The sequence below is a fragment of the Mandrillus leucophaeus genome, unplaced genomic scaffold, assembly GCF_000951045.1.
Source record: "Mandrillus leucophaeus isolate KB7577 unplaced genomic scaffold, Mleu.le_1.0 Scaffold18, whole genome shotgun sequence".
In the NCBI taxonomy this organism is placed as follows: domain Eukaryota; kingdom Metazoa; phylum Chordata; class Mammalia; order Primates; family Cercopithecidae; genus Mandrillus; species Mandrillus leucophaeus.
The window spans coordinates 5,567,078-5,580,363 of record NW_012101809.1 but is presented as its reverse complement, the minus strand read 5'-3'; positions in this window follow the sequence as shown (position 1 = coordinate 5,580,363).

Here is a 13,286-nt window from a genome sequence, read left to right as displayed (position 1 = left end):
GCTAATTTTTTGTATTTTTAGTAGAGACAGGATTTTGCCATGTTGGCCAGGCTGGTCCTAAACTCCTGACCTCAAGTGTTCTGCCCGCCTAGGCCTCCCAAAGTGCTGGGATTACAGGTGTTAGCCACCACACCCGGCCGCACATATATTTTTTAAAATATAAAACCGACATCATCCAACACAGATCGTTGACATCTTTCCAAGCCGCCCCAGATAGATCTGTCTAATCCTTTTTTAATAGCTGCACAGAGTTCTAGTGTCTAACTATGCCGTAATTTATTTAAGCATTTCTCTGTTGACAGGCATGGCAGGCATCTAGGTAGTTTGCAATTTTTTTGTCATCATACGCAGTTCCACAGTGAGCATACATATACAAGCATCTTTGCGTATTTGTCTGATTATATTCCCTTAAGACACAATTCAAGAAGTGGAATTGATGAGTCAAAGACTGTATTAAAATTTTTTTTTGCTCTGTATTGCCTAACTGGCCTCTAAAAAGGTTGGTGGCCAAATGTGGTGGCTCATGCCTCTAATCTCAGCACTCTGGGAGACTGAACCAGCAGGTTTGCTTGAGCCCAGGAGTTCCAGACCAGCCTGGGCAACATAGTGAGACCCTCATTTCTACAAAAAATAAAAAAATTAGCCAACCATGGTGGTGCATACCTGTAGTCCCAGCTACATGGAAGACTGAGACAGGAGGGAGGATCACTTGAGCCCAGGAGGTCAAGGCTGCAGTGAGACATGATCGTGCCACTGCATACCAGCCCGGGTGACAAAGCAAGGCCCTGTCTCAAAAAGAAGAAAAGAAAAAGAAAAAGGTTGGCATATGAGAGTGTCAAATTTCATCACACCCTCAGTAGCAACAAGGTATTATCCATCTTTTTTTTTTTTTTTTTTTTTTGAGACAGAGTCTCGCTCTGTCGCCCAGGCTGGAGTGCAGTGGCGTGATCTCGGCTCACTGCAACCTCTGCCTCCTGGGTTCAAGCAATTACCCTGCCTCAGCCTCCCAAGCAGCTGGGATTACAGGCGCCTACCACCACACCAGGCTAATTTTTTGTATTTTCAATAGAGACAGGGTTTCACTGTGTTGGCCAGGCTGGTCTCAAACTCCTGACCTCAAGTGATCCACCTGCCTCAGCCTCCCAAAGAATTGGGATTACAGGCGTGAGCCACTGCACCTGGCCTATCCATTAATCTTTACCAAGCTAATAGCCCCAAAATAACTTATCTTAATTTAGAATTATCTGATTATTGATGATGTAATACTTTTCCATTTGTATACTGGCCACTTTTATTTCTTATTTTATGAATTGCTTCATGATATCAACGAATAATATCAAATAATGTTTGTCAGTATTCTATAAATGACATGAGCTAGTCTAACATACTTTGATGAAATGATCACAGCGTTAATAATAGCTTATATATTTTCACCATGAAGTTATAGCCACAGAAATTACTTAGTAACACTGGGTGTGATGTCATTTAGTCAGATCAGATTTTCCCAGTGAAGGCCAAGACATGTAGATGTCTATGTTATTTATAAATGATAATTTGGCGTTCCTGAATTTTTAGAACTTCAAAAGTAAAGTTGAAGCAGCGATCATGTATTCATTTTTAAAAAAATTTTTTTGGATTATACTTTGGTATGCAAATAAATTCATTTAATACATAATTTTTTGGCTCTACTCGCCTTAAAAATAGTTTAATATGTTCTCACTAAACAGCTTGGTGAGAGGAATGCTATCTTCACAATTTGCCTGGTAAATAATCTTCTCTGGTAATAATAAGGATATCATTGCAAACTGGAAATTTAGACTGGGCATGGCGGCTCACACCTATAATCCCAGCACTTTGGGTGGCCTAGGCAGGAGGATCATTTGAGGCCAGGAGTTCAAGACCAGCCTGGACAATATGGCAAGACCTTGTCTCTACAAAAATAAAATTAGCCGGGTGTGATGGTATGCACCAGCTACTCGGGAGCCTGAGGCCAGGAGTTTGAGGCTGCAGTGGGCTATGATAGCACCACTGTACTCCAGCTTGGACAACACAGAGACCCTATCTCTAAATAAATAAATAAACAAATGGAAATTTAGTACATTGTGCTTAGTGGTTTACATGCATCATCTCATTTAAACCTCATGGCAACCCTATAAAGTAGGTACTATGATAATCCCTATGTAAAAGAGAGGAAACTGAGGCAGTGAGTTATGTAACTTGGTTATGGCCTCACGAATAGTAATGGCAGATTTGCACTTGAATCCAGATCTCGGAAAACCTAACTCCCCAGTATTTAGCAACTCCACTAAGACGGTCTCCTTAGCCTCCTTGAGCTTTTACCATAGCCATCTCACAGGATTGTTGCCACTGCTATGCTTTTCTTCTTCCTCTAAATTGAAAACATTCTACTCACTGTCTCCACTTTGTCAGCTCAACTCCCAAGTATGTATATATGCATGTGAGTGTGCATATGTGGATATATATGTATATGTGTGTTCATATGTTAATCCATATGTGTGTACATGTGTGAGTGTATAGGACAGAGGGCATATGTATGTGTGAGCATGCATGTACATATTGTGTGAACGTGTGTATGTGTATGAATATATGTGTGTATGGGTATTGTGAATGTGTTTGTATGTGAGTGTGTATATATCTGCATATATATGTGAGGCTGTGTATGTTTCTCCTTCTAGACTGAAAGCATTTTGAGGGCAGGGACTGTCATGCTCATTCTTGTACCTCCTTCCTATTCCACACATTGTTGTTGAATGAATAAATGAAAATGATAAAACTTTACACCTACTGAAAGAAATTACATGTCAATTCCTTTCCCCTTCCTTATTTAGACAATCAATTTGCTAGTTAGTTCTTTAAATGCTATTGTGTAGATTAGATGGAAGTAGCAAATTCCTTTGATGTTCAAGTATTCTGTGGCATAAATACAGTTTTCTATCCTTGTGGAGTTATATTTTTAGAAAGGAATTTTTTAGATATTTTAAGAAGGTAACTAACCTGTGATTATGACAATTATTCTCCTGAAATAGAATTGTGTGTCATTCAGAAAATTCCAAATCAGGTTTTGGGTCTCTCTTTTTCCTATTTTGTAAACAAGAAAAAGTAAACAAGTCACCTGATTTAAGCTCTTTTTTATTTCATAAAAGGAATCTAAAAATATCCTCCCTTCTAATTCGTCTCTCTTTCTGCGTCATGCAGAACTGTTACACACACATACTCCCACCTTCTCCTCATCCCTAGTAACTTCGCTAAAATGAATCATAAACATTTGGCAGTGCAATGAGAAGGCTTAATGCATCCAAATCTTAGGAAATTAGAAAATAGAAACTACATAGAGTCCTTCTTTTACAAGTGGTACTCCAATTCCAGTTTAAAAATCTACACTCCATAACGTCTTTTGAACTTTAAGTATTTGAATGGTCAATATTAAATGTCTTATACGTTTCCTCCTTCTCCCTCGTAACGTTTCAGGACTAGTACCTCTCCCAGGTTTTTAATGAAAACTTTTTGTTACTATGCATTCATTTTTCACAAAGCTGCCATGACCATTACAAACCACAATCTGAGGCTTATTACATTATTAACACTGTCATGAGATACTGCCTATTTGTCTGGTAAATCCTAATCTTTTCTATGTCCATGACTCATATTTCATATTGCTACAGGAGGAAATTAACCAATACAGATTCCTGTTGGAGGCAAATATATTCTTGTATTTTATATCAATGTTAAGTCATAAAATGATCATTTCTAACAAAAATGAATCAAATGATTTTCGATTGAGGGTTTAGTAAAACAAAAAAAGTATACATTTTAGTGTTAACTCTTTAAATAACTGTTTAGAATTGGTATCTTTCATTCTTCCATTTGTTCAACAGATAGTCATCAGTTTTCTCCTATATGTCAGGCAGTATTCTAGGGACTGAGGAATCAGTCAAAATCAAAACAGACAAAAAAATCTCTTGGAAGTTATATCTAAATAACTAAGTGGGATTTAGACAAATAGATATTATTTTCTAATCCAGCAATATTTGGCAATTTCTGGAAACATTTTTGTTTGTCACAACTAGGGGAGGGGATGCTGCTGGTATCTGCTGGGTAGAGGCCAGGGATGCTGCTAAACATTCTGCAATGCGCAGGACAGCACAAAGAATTATCCAACTGAGGTTGTGCTAACCTTGGGTATTAGAGGTAAAGATGTTGGTTACCTGTGAGGGGGTGGTGCCTGGAGGAAGACATAAGGGGAGGTCTTCTGGATACTGAGTGCATGGGTGAGTTTATTATGTTAAAAGCTTCTACACTTACAATCTGTGCATTTCTCTGTGTGTATGATTTTAACATATAACCCCTACATTCTGTGAAACTCCTTCCACTAACAGTTAGGTGTCAATGTCCCTTCCTCTTGCATCTTGGATCTGTGGCTGCTTAACCAATATAATACAACAGAAGTAATATTGTGCCAGTTTCCCAGGCCTTAAAACATTAGCTGTTTCAACTTCTCATCACTTGCGACACTCATTCTTAGAACCCACCACTGTGCCCTGAGGAAGCCCAAACAACCCATGGAGACATCCGCATGGACAGTCCTGTGCCCTCGGTCCTGGTTGAACTCCCAGCTGACAGTCAATATCAACTTGCCAGCCATGAGTGAACCATACTGAAGTTCATCATCCATCCCTGAGTAAAGCTACGTGAGCTGACACCATGTGGAGAAAAAACAAGCGTTACAACTGAGCCCTGCCCAAATTGCCAATTCATGAACTAAAAAAAAAGATTGCTGTTCATTTAAGTCACTAAATTTTAGGAATGTTTAGTAAGCAGCAATCTATAACTAGAACAATGCTCAATAAATGAAAATTTTACTTTAAGAAGGCGTACTATAGCCACATAACTTCAGGAAACTTCTGGTTAAAGTTTTAAAAGTTTCCCTTACTGCAGAACTTTTAATGGGCTAATGTGTTTTATGTTCCTGCACGAGAGTATCCAGTGTTTCTCAAACATTTTTAACCACAGACTCTGTATTGTAAAGTGCCATCTTGTGAGATTTGGGTTCAATGGCCAGACTTTAAGAAAACCAAATGAACTTTTCAGTAATTCAGTAATTGAAATTCTAATTCTTAAAATTGCAAAGAGTTTGCATTAGGATAGTTTTAATTTGAAAAGTCATATGTTATACAGTTAATTCTGGTAATAAAGTAAAATATCCTAAATTTGCCCCAAGATTTTTTAAAACTATTTGCAAAGCTTTGATGACAGTTAAAAAGCTTAGATGACCCTTCTGTAGTTATTCCAAAGTCCCTGAGGTCATAATCAAAGGTTACATAAGCTTTTTAAAAAAAACCTAAATTCCGTTTTTCCTTGGAAAGTAATAGTAGCGATGTATATGTTGATTTAGATGTTGAATGCTTTCCACATTTCCTTAAATTCTTACTTGATCTTACACAACATACTTCTAATATACTGATACAAAGTTGTATGTTTATTTGTCCAGACCTTAAAAACAACATTGGACTGAAGTGAATAAATTAAGAAGATATATCCTGTTTCATGTCTGGTGGAAGCCAAGTTTATTCCTTTTCGCTGTCATTCAAAATCAAAATCAAATGGAGGTTTTTTCTTTTCTTCTTTTTTTTTTAATTTTTTTGAGATTGAGTCTTGCTCTGTCGCCCAGGCTGTAATGCAATGGCACGATCTTGGCTCACTGCAACCTCCATTCACTGGATTCAAGCAATTTCAAATGGAAATTTTTCTTTAGTTTTCCTACCAAAGGCCAATTCTCAGTCTCTGCAACACACATTCACCTCCGCCATATCTCAGCTCAAACGTATCCTTTCAGCAAGAGGGAACTTTGGAATAGAAATACAGAGACAAAGCATAGCTTCATGAGGGCTAAGATGCTGACGGTTTCCCAGATGCCCCTTGTCATTCTTCTTTAGCCTTTCAGTTACTCCAACAAAATGTGACCCCTGGAGATAGAGTTCTCCATTTCATCTTCTGTATTCCACTCTTATCTTGCATCAGCAGTGTCTTGATTTCTACCTATGATGCCACCACCAAGTCTTATCCACTCTGATCTCTACCTGATTGCTGGAAAAGTTATTTTCTGTTGAAACCTCTGGGTTTAAACTGTGCTAACTCTCATCACTTCACTCTCAAATCAACTGAGTTAGGAATTCCGGTTTCTAGATTTCTCTTTGACTTACAGAAAGACCACTTGTTCAGCTTTTGTGCACCACGTAAACACACATAGCCAAGGGGATAAGGGAAGACTGAAATCTAGCCCACACTTCATTAACCTGGGTGAGTATCAGTGAGTCTGTGTTAGCCCACAGGAATACCATTTTCTAGTTTTACAAAGGTGACTTATAAAGTAGTCTAGTCCTGGCCTGTGACATAGACCTCGGCGTAGCCGTTTGAACATCCAAGATCGGCTGGGCACAGTGGCTCACACCTGTAATCCCAATACTTTGGGAGGCTGAGGGGGGCAGATCCTCTGAAGTCAGGAGTTTGAGACCAGTCTGGCCAACATGGAGAAACGCCATTTCTACTAAAACTACAAAAATTAGCCAGGCGTGGTAGCGGGCACCTATAATCCCAGCTGCTTGGGAGGCTGAGGCAGGAGAATCTCTTGAACCTGGGAAGCAGAGGTTTCAGTGAGCCAAGATCACGCCATTGCACTCCAGCCTAGGTGACGGGGTGAGATTTCATCTCCAAAAAAAAAAAAAAAAAAAAAAAAAAAAGGCCAGGATCTTATCTGTTGCCTTAGGCTCTTCTCTGTCCTGTTCCAAGGTATTTCAGATATTCCCTTTAAATGTGACTAGTTTGACTGACTGATTTTTTTTTTTTTTTGAGATGGAGTTTTGCTCTTTTTTTTTTGAGACCGAGTCTTGCTCTGTTGCCCAGGCTGGAGTGCAGTGGCCCGAATCTCGGCTCACTGCAAGCTCCGCCTCCCAGGTTCACGCCATTCTCCTCCCTCAGCCTCCCGAGTAGCTGGGATTACAGACATGCGCCACTACGCCTGGCTAATTTTGTATTTTTAGTAGAGACGAGGTTTCTCCATGTTGGTCAGACTGGTCTCGAACTCCCGACCTCAGGTGATCTGCCCACCTCGGCCTCCCAAAGTGCTGGGATTACAGGCGTGAGTCACTGTGCCTGGCCGACTGAGTGACTTTTAAAGATCCCCCTCTACCCTCAAGTTCCATGATTTTATATGCCGTTCTTATCCCCTCTCTTCTTATGGATGTGGTGCCCTATGCTTCCACTTGAGAGGCTGCCATCCACCCGCCTGCTGCATCAGAAGTTTCCAATCTTCCTGACCCACCTGAACACTATCGCCTTTTACAACAGCCTCAGCTAGGGATGCCCAAACATCAAATTAAATTTTAAAGGTAAACCTTATTGACATAGATTATAACTTTTCAAATAGTGGAAGTCTGTGATCACTTTTTAATGAAGTGTTTTTTTTTTTTTTAGAGAAAGCCTAAAATAATACTAACATGCTACGTATATCTCACTCATATGTAATCTTTTTGTTGAATTTTTAATGAAAACAGTCGGTGAATGACAGTCATTGTTGAATATATCTGAAATCTCTTGTTAAGATGAAGTAAAATGATATTATGAGTTTGAGGGAGGAGGATACCATTTGTTGTAAGAATGAATAACAAATAACAAAAAGCATAAACTATAAAAGAAAGAAATTAATGAACTGGAATTAATCAAAATTAACAACTTTTCCTCTTCAAAAGTTCTGTGAGCAAGGTACAACTTCATGCAACCCCCACATATTTTGGCCTCCCTCTACTCTGAGACAGTTCTAGTCTATTGCTTCTTAAGAGGAAATACAGACTTTGATTTCAAAAATACATTTTAATAATATTTTATAATCAACTAATTTTTGTAACCAGTTATTGTAACTACATATTTTATTGGGAGAAATAAAAGGAGATCCAAATAAATGGAGATGTATACCATCTTCATGGATTAGAAGACTTAATGTTGTTAAGATGTTCATTCTCCCCTAACTGATGTCTAAATTCGATGCATTCACAATCAAAATCCCTTCAAGGTTTTGTCTGAAAATGACAAGCTAATGCTAAATATGGAAAAGCAAACAATCTGCCATATAACAAGAGAAAAAGAGAACAAAGATACAGGATTTACACTACGAGGTTTCAAGACTTATCATAAGCTATAGTAGTCAGTTGAGGTTCTGGTGTAAAGATGGGCAAAAATGAAACATAATAGAGAATCCAGCATTAGACGTATATACATATATACACACACACATATATAGTCACATAGATACACATATACATGTGTATATATACACACATATACACACATATACATGTATATGTGTGTATATATATGTATATACATACATATAGTCAATTGATTCTTGGCAAAGGTGCCAAGACAATTCAATGAGGAAAGGATAATATCTTCAATAAATAATGCTGAAACAATCAGCCACATGAAAAAATAAAAAGTAACCTCAACCCCCACATTATACCATATACAAAAAGTAACTCTAAATGGAATATAGAGCTAAATGTAAGAGCTAAAATTAAAAATTATAGAATTATAAAACATCTTTTAAAAATTAGTGATCTTGGCTTTGGAAAAGATTTCTTAAATATGACACAAGAAGCATAAACTATAGCAGAAATAAATTAGTGAATTTGATTTAATCAAAATTTTAAAATTTTTCTCTTTAAAAAATGCTACTAAGAAAGACAAGCCACAAACTCAGGGAAAGTATTTTCAAAACATATACCCAACAAATAACTTGACTCTTAAAACTCAAGGAAGACTTATAGAGCAGTGGGCTTAACCTCATTTGCAAAGGGTCGAGAGAGGGGAGAAATCTGTGGTCAAATACTATGGCAACACTGGGACCAGATCTAGAAATAGAACTCAGGTGTCTTAACTGCCTGGGGTGTTTTTTTCCAAGCCAACTAACCCAATTAAAAAATTGGCAAGATATTTAGACACACATTTCAACAACAAAAAAGATATACGGAGGGCATACAAGCATATGAAAATATGTTCAACATCATTAATCATAAGGGAAATGTAAATTAAAACCACAATGAGATACCAGTCCCCATCCACCAGAATGGCCAAAATTAAAAAGGATCTCCCCGTCAGGTGTTGGCAAGGATGCTGAGCAACTGGAAAAACTCATATATCACTGGCGGGAATGTAATATGTGCAATTAATTTGAAAATCAGTTTGATGGTTTCTCAAACTGTCAAACATATGTTTACCATATAATCCAGCCATTTCACTGCTAAGTATTTACACAAAAGCAGATATATGTCCAAATACTTGCCCATGCGTGTTTATAGCAGCTTTGTGTATAATAGCCCAAGTTCAAAACAACTCAAATATCTATCAACAGGTGGACAGATCAACAAATTGCTGTATATCCATACAAGGGAATACTACTTAGCGATAAGAAGGAATGAGCCATAGATGCACCCAACAATATGGATCAGTCTCAAAATAATTATGCTGAGTTAAAGAAGTCAGCCCCCCTAAAAAGAGTACAGTCCATTTATACAGTAAACAGAAACTAAAATGAAAACAAAACTATAGTTACAGAAAGCAGATCAATAGTTGCCTGTAGAGAGAGGAAGGAGGAGAGATTACAAGTCAATATATATGTCAAAACTTTATTATAAAGCTGAATTATAACTTTACAATTGTGAATTATAAATTTGTGTGTTCCTGTATAATCTCTCCCTCTTCCCTCCTCCATCTTTAGGCAACTATTGATCTGCTTTCTGTCACTATAGTTTTGTTTGATTACAATCAATTTTATGACCTTGTATCTTGTTCAAAGGCAAATTCACAGGTTTACCTTAATGATATTAATAAACCCAAATCTACGTTACTGTTCTGCAGTTAACATAGCTTTACACTCAAAGACCCCAAGCAAAATGTTAAGAAATCGCCCTTCATTGGTCACATTGTTCATTACAATTTCATTTTCATAGGAAAGAAAAATAGTAGCATGCAGGGGTGATGTGAATGGGCTTTGGTGTTCCCATCATTACTGCTGACAACCACCTCCTTCATTCTTTGACATGGACAAGTATTAATATTATAGATATCGTTTTTCTCATTGTTAGGTAAAGTGATATTTAAACACAGCTTAGAGGTAAGTCTGCCAGTTCCAAACGAATAGTTTAGACCCCCCTAAGCCTCTTCCACATACGATTTTGAGCAAGCACTGGGGGAGGCCTCTCCCTTTTTGTGATTCTTTCTATAATAGGGAGCCACTGCAATGGTTTTTATACCTGATTAGCACCGATAATCATACTGAGATTTGTTGAGCATCTTGATTATAATTGATATTTACTAACTTTCACAAAATGTAGGCTTCTGTTGGAACCCTGAAAGTCCTTTCCTCTCACCGAATCTTTCTGCCTCACTCAGGAGACCATCCTAATTCTGTTCTCCAGCTTTGCCTTTCAAATGTTTGCTGGTTCACATAACAGCAAGGATTAGGGAATTATTAAGGGATAAAGACTGCTTTGAAGCCAAATATTACTGCCATCCCGCACCAGAACCAATCCTGCTAAACCAACAAACTCAGAAGCACTTGCTCCCTTCCAGAGAGCTTTCCTTTGTCCACCCCTTAAACCATATGATTTAGTTTCCCAAGGGAGGCTATGTTCCATTATGGTTTGATAGTATCCAGATTCTCCAGATAAGCTGATTTACAATGTGTTATACTCCTATAAACCAGGCCAACTGAGTTGTTTTCAAATTATACACTCCTTCTTAGAGCCGGCAAAACAAACTAGTTCAAGTATTTGATATAAAAGCATTGTAAGATGATGTGCTTCTTCAGCTTCAATAAAACATCATTTTATTAAGGAACAAGAGTTTCTGTGTAGTCAAAGTATTACTTACTCATGGGCTACACAGAAGGAAAAATTCAGTATCCCCTTAATTCCCGAGACCATGTAGCAAATTAACTAGTGGATATAAACCCCCTTTATTGGAGTTTTAAATAATGAGTGGAGGCATCATCTTAAAAAAGAAAAAGAACAGTGATGCTTCTGATATGGAAGGCATTTCGTCTTTTTACAGTTTGCTGAGCATTGGGGGTAGGAACTCAAAGAGACCAGCAATCAAATGACATGTCAGTATTTTAATACGGGAAGCCAGAGCCAAGGAGAAAGAGCCAAAATCCAGTGCCGTTCTCAGCTGCAGCAGCTGCCTTGGAAAGGTCTAAGTGGGGTTTTGACAAATTTAAATTGTCATTGGACCTGTGGAAAACAATTTTGCTACAGAAGTGGTGCTACAATGTGCCACCTTCAGGACTCTTCAGAACTGTCCCAACTGAGGCCCTCCTCTCCCTAGGCCACATCCTTTTCCTGAAGCAGCCCTCGTCCACTGACTGCTAGATGCCAGGGTCTTGTCAAGGTCTAGCCCTCCTGTCTCAACTCGGGACAACCCTGAAGGGCTCTTCCAGCTTCAGATATCTCAGTGGGGTTAACTGGGGCCTTCACTGAGACTGTTTCATGATCCAACTTCTTCCTGCCCAATCCTGCTTCCTTCCCCTCGCTTCCCTTCCATAGGTATTAAATCCAAGGGTGTCTGCATTTCAGCACACTCTTGTCTCACACCTGTTTTCTCCCAAAACCTATTGATTTGTTCTCATCTTATTCTTTAAAAATAGCTAAACAAATAACATATAAAGTTAAAGATTAGGATCCCAAGCCTGGGCATGGTGGTTCACATCTTTAATCTCAGCACTTTGGGAGGCCAAGTCGGGCAGATCACCTGAGGTCAGGAGTTTGAGACCACCCTGGCTAATATGGCAAAACCCTGTCTCTACTAAAAATACAAAAATTAGCCAGGCATGGTGATGCGCACCTGTAGGCCCAGCTACTTGGGAGGCTGAGGCAGGAGAATCACTTGAACCCAGGAGGTGGAGGTTGCAGTGAGCCGAGATTGCACTACTGTACTCCAGCCTGGGTGACAAGAGTGAGACTCCATTCTCAAAAAAAAAAAAAAAAAAAAAAAAAAGATTAAGATCCTGTACCTCTATTCCCCTAGTACCATGTCCTGGAAGGAATCACTGTTAACTATTGTTTGTATATCCTTCCAGAAAATAAATCCACAACCATATGCACACATTTATGTCACTTTGCTACAGAAGTAAGAGTATCACATGTAAACTGCTCTGCAACTTGATTGATTTCATTTAACATATTCTATATGTCTTTTCATATCAGTGCATACACATACTTTCATAGTAGTTTCATATTATTCCACTACATAGATGTACCGTAATTTTTAAACCAGACTTTCCTACATGAATATGTGGATGGGGTTTGGTTTTTCACTTTTGCAAGTAAGATTGCAAGGAACATTCTCAAATATCCTCTTTGCCCTTTTGTATAGTATATCTATAGGATAGATTCATAGACATAGAATTCCTAGATCAAATGTTGTGAGAACTTAAACTCTTTTTTAATTGTCAAATTGCTTTCCAAAAAAGCAGCACCAATTTAAATTCCAAAAATTTCCATAGTCAATGCCAGAGAATGCCCCTTTCCTTGCACCCTCACTAGATGTGGACGTAACAAAATTTTTAAACCTTTGTCCATAATAAGAGGTGAAAAATATTATTTATGGGGTGCTGATATAGTTTGGATATTTGTCCCTCCAAATCGCATGTGAAATTTGATCACCAATGTTGGAGTTGTTCGGGTCATGAGGGTGGATCCTCATGATTGGCCTCATGGTAATGAGTGAGTTCCCATTCTTAGCTCCCAAAAGAACTGCTTGTTGAGATGAGCCTGGTACCTCCTTCTCTCTCTCTTGCTTCTGCTCTCTTGCAATGTGCCCTCTGCACACTCCGGCTCCTCTTCCCCTTCCACTAGGAGTGGAAGAAGCCTGAGGCACTCATTAGCAGCAGATGCTGGCACCATGCTTCTTGTACAGCCTGCAGAACCATAAGCCAAATAAATCTCTTTTCTTTAAATCACCCAGCTTCAGGCATTCATTTATAGCAACATAAGCTGACTAAGACACATGCCTTTGCATTAATATTTTTCAAATCCCCTTTGGGCAAATGAATTTAAAAATCTCCCTCCTCTCTTTGCTCCCTATAACCTTCTAGGTGGACTGAGACCATGACAGAACATGGAGTCTGCCCTTCAGAACTCCATTTCCACTCCACTTGCCCTTTGGCCAGCCACCTTACACAGTGTTCAAACTGAACAACTACACAGGTCAGCACT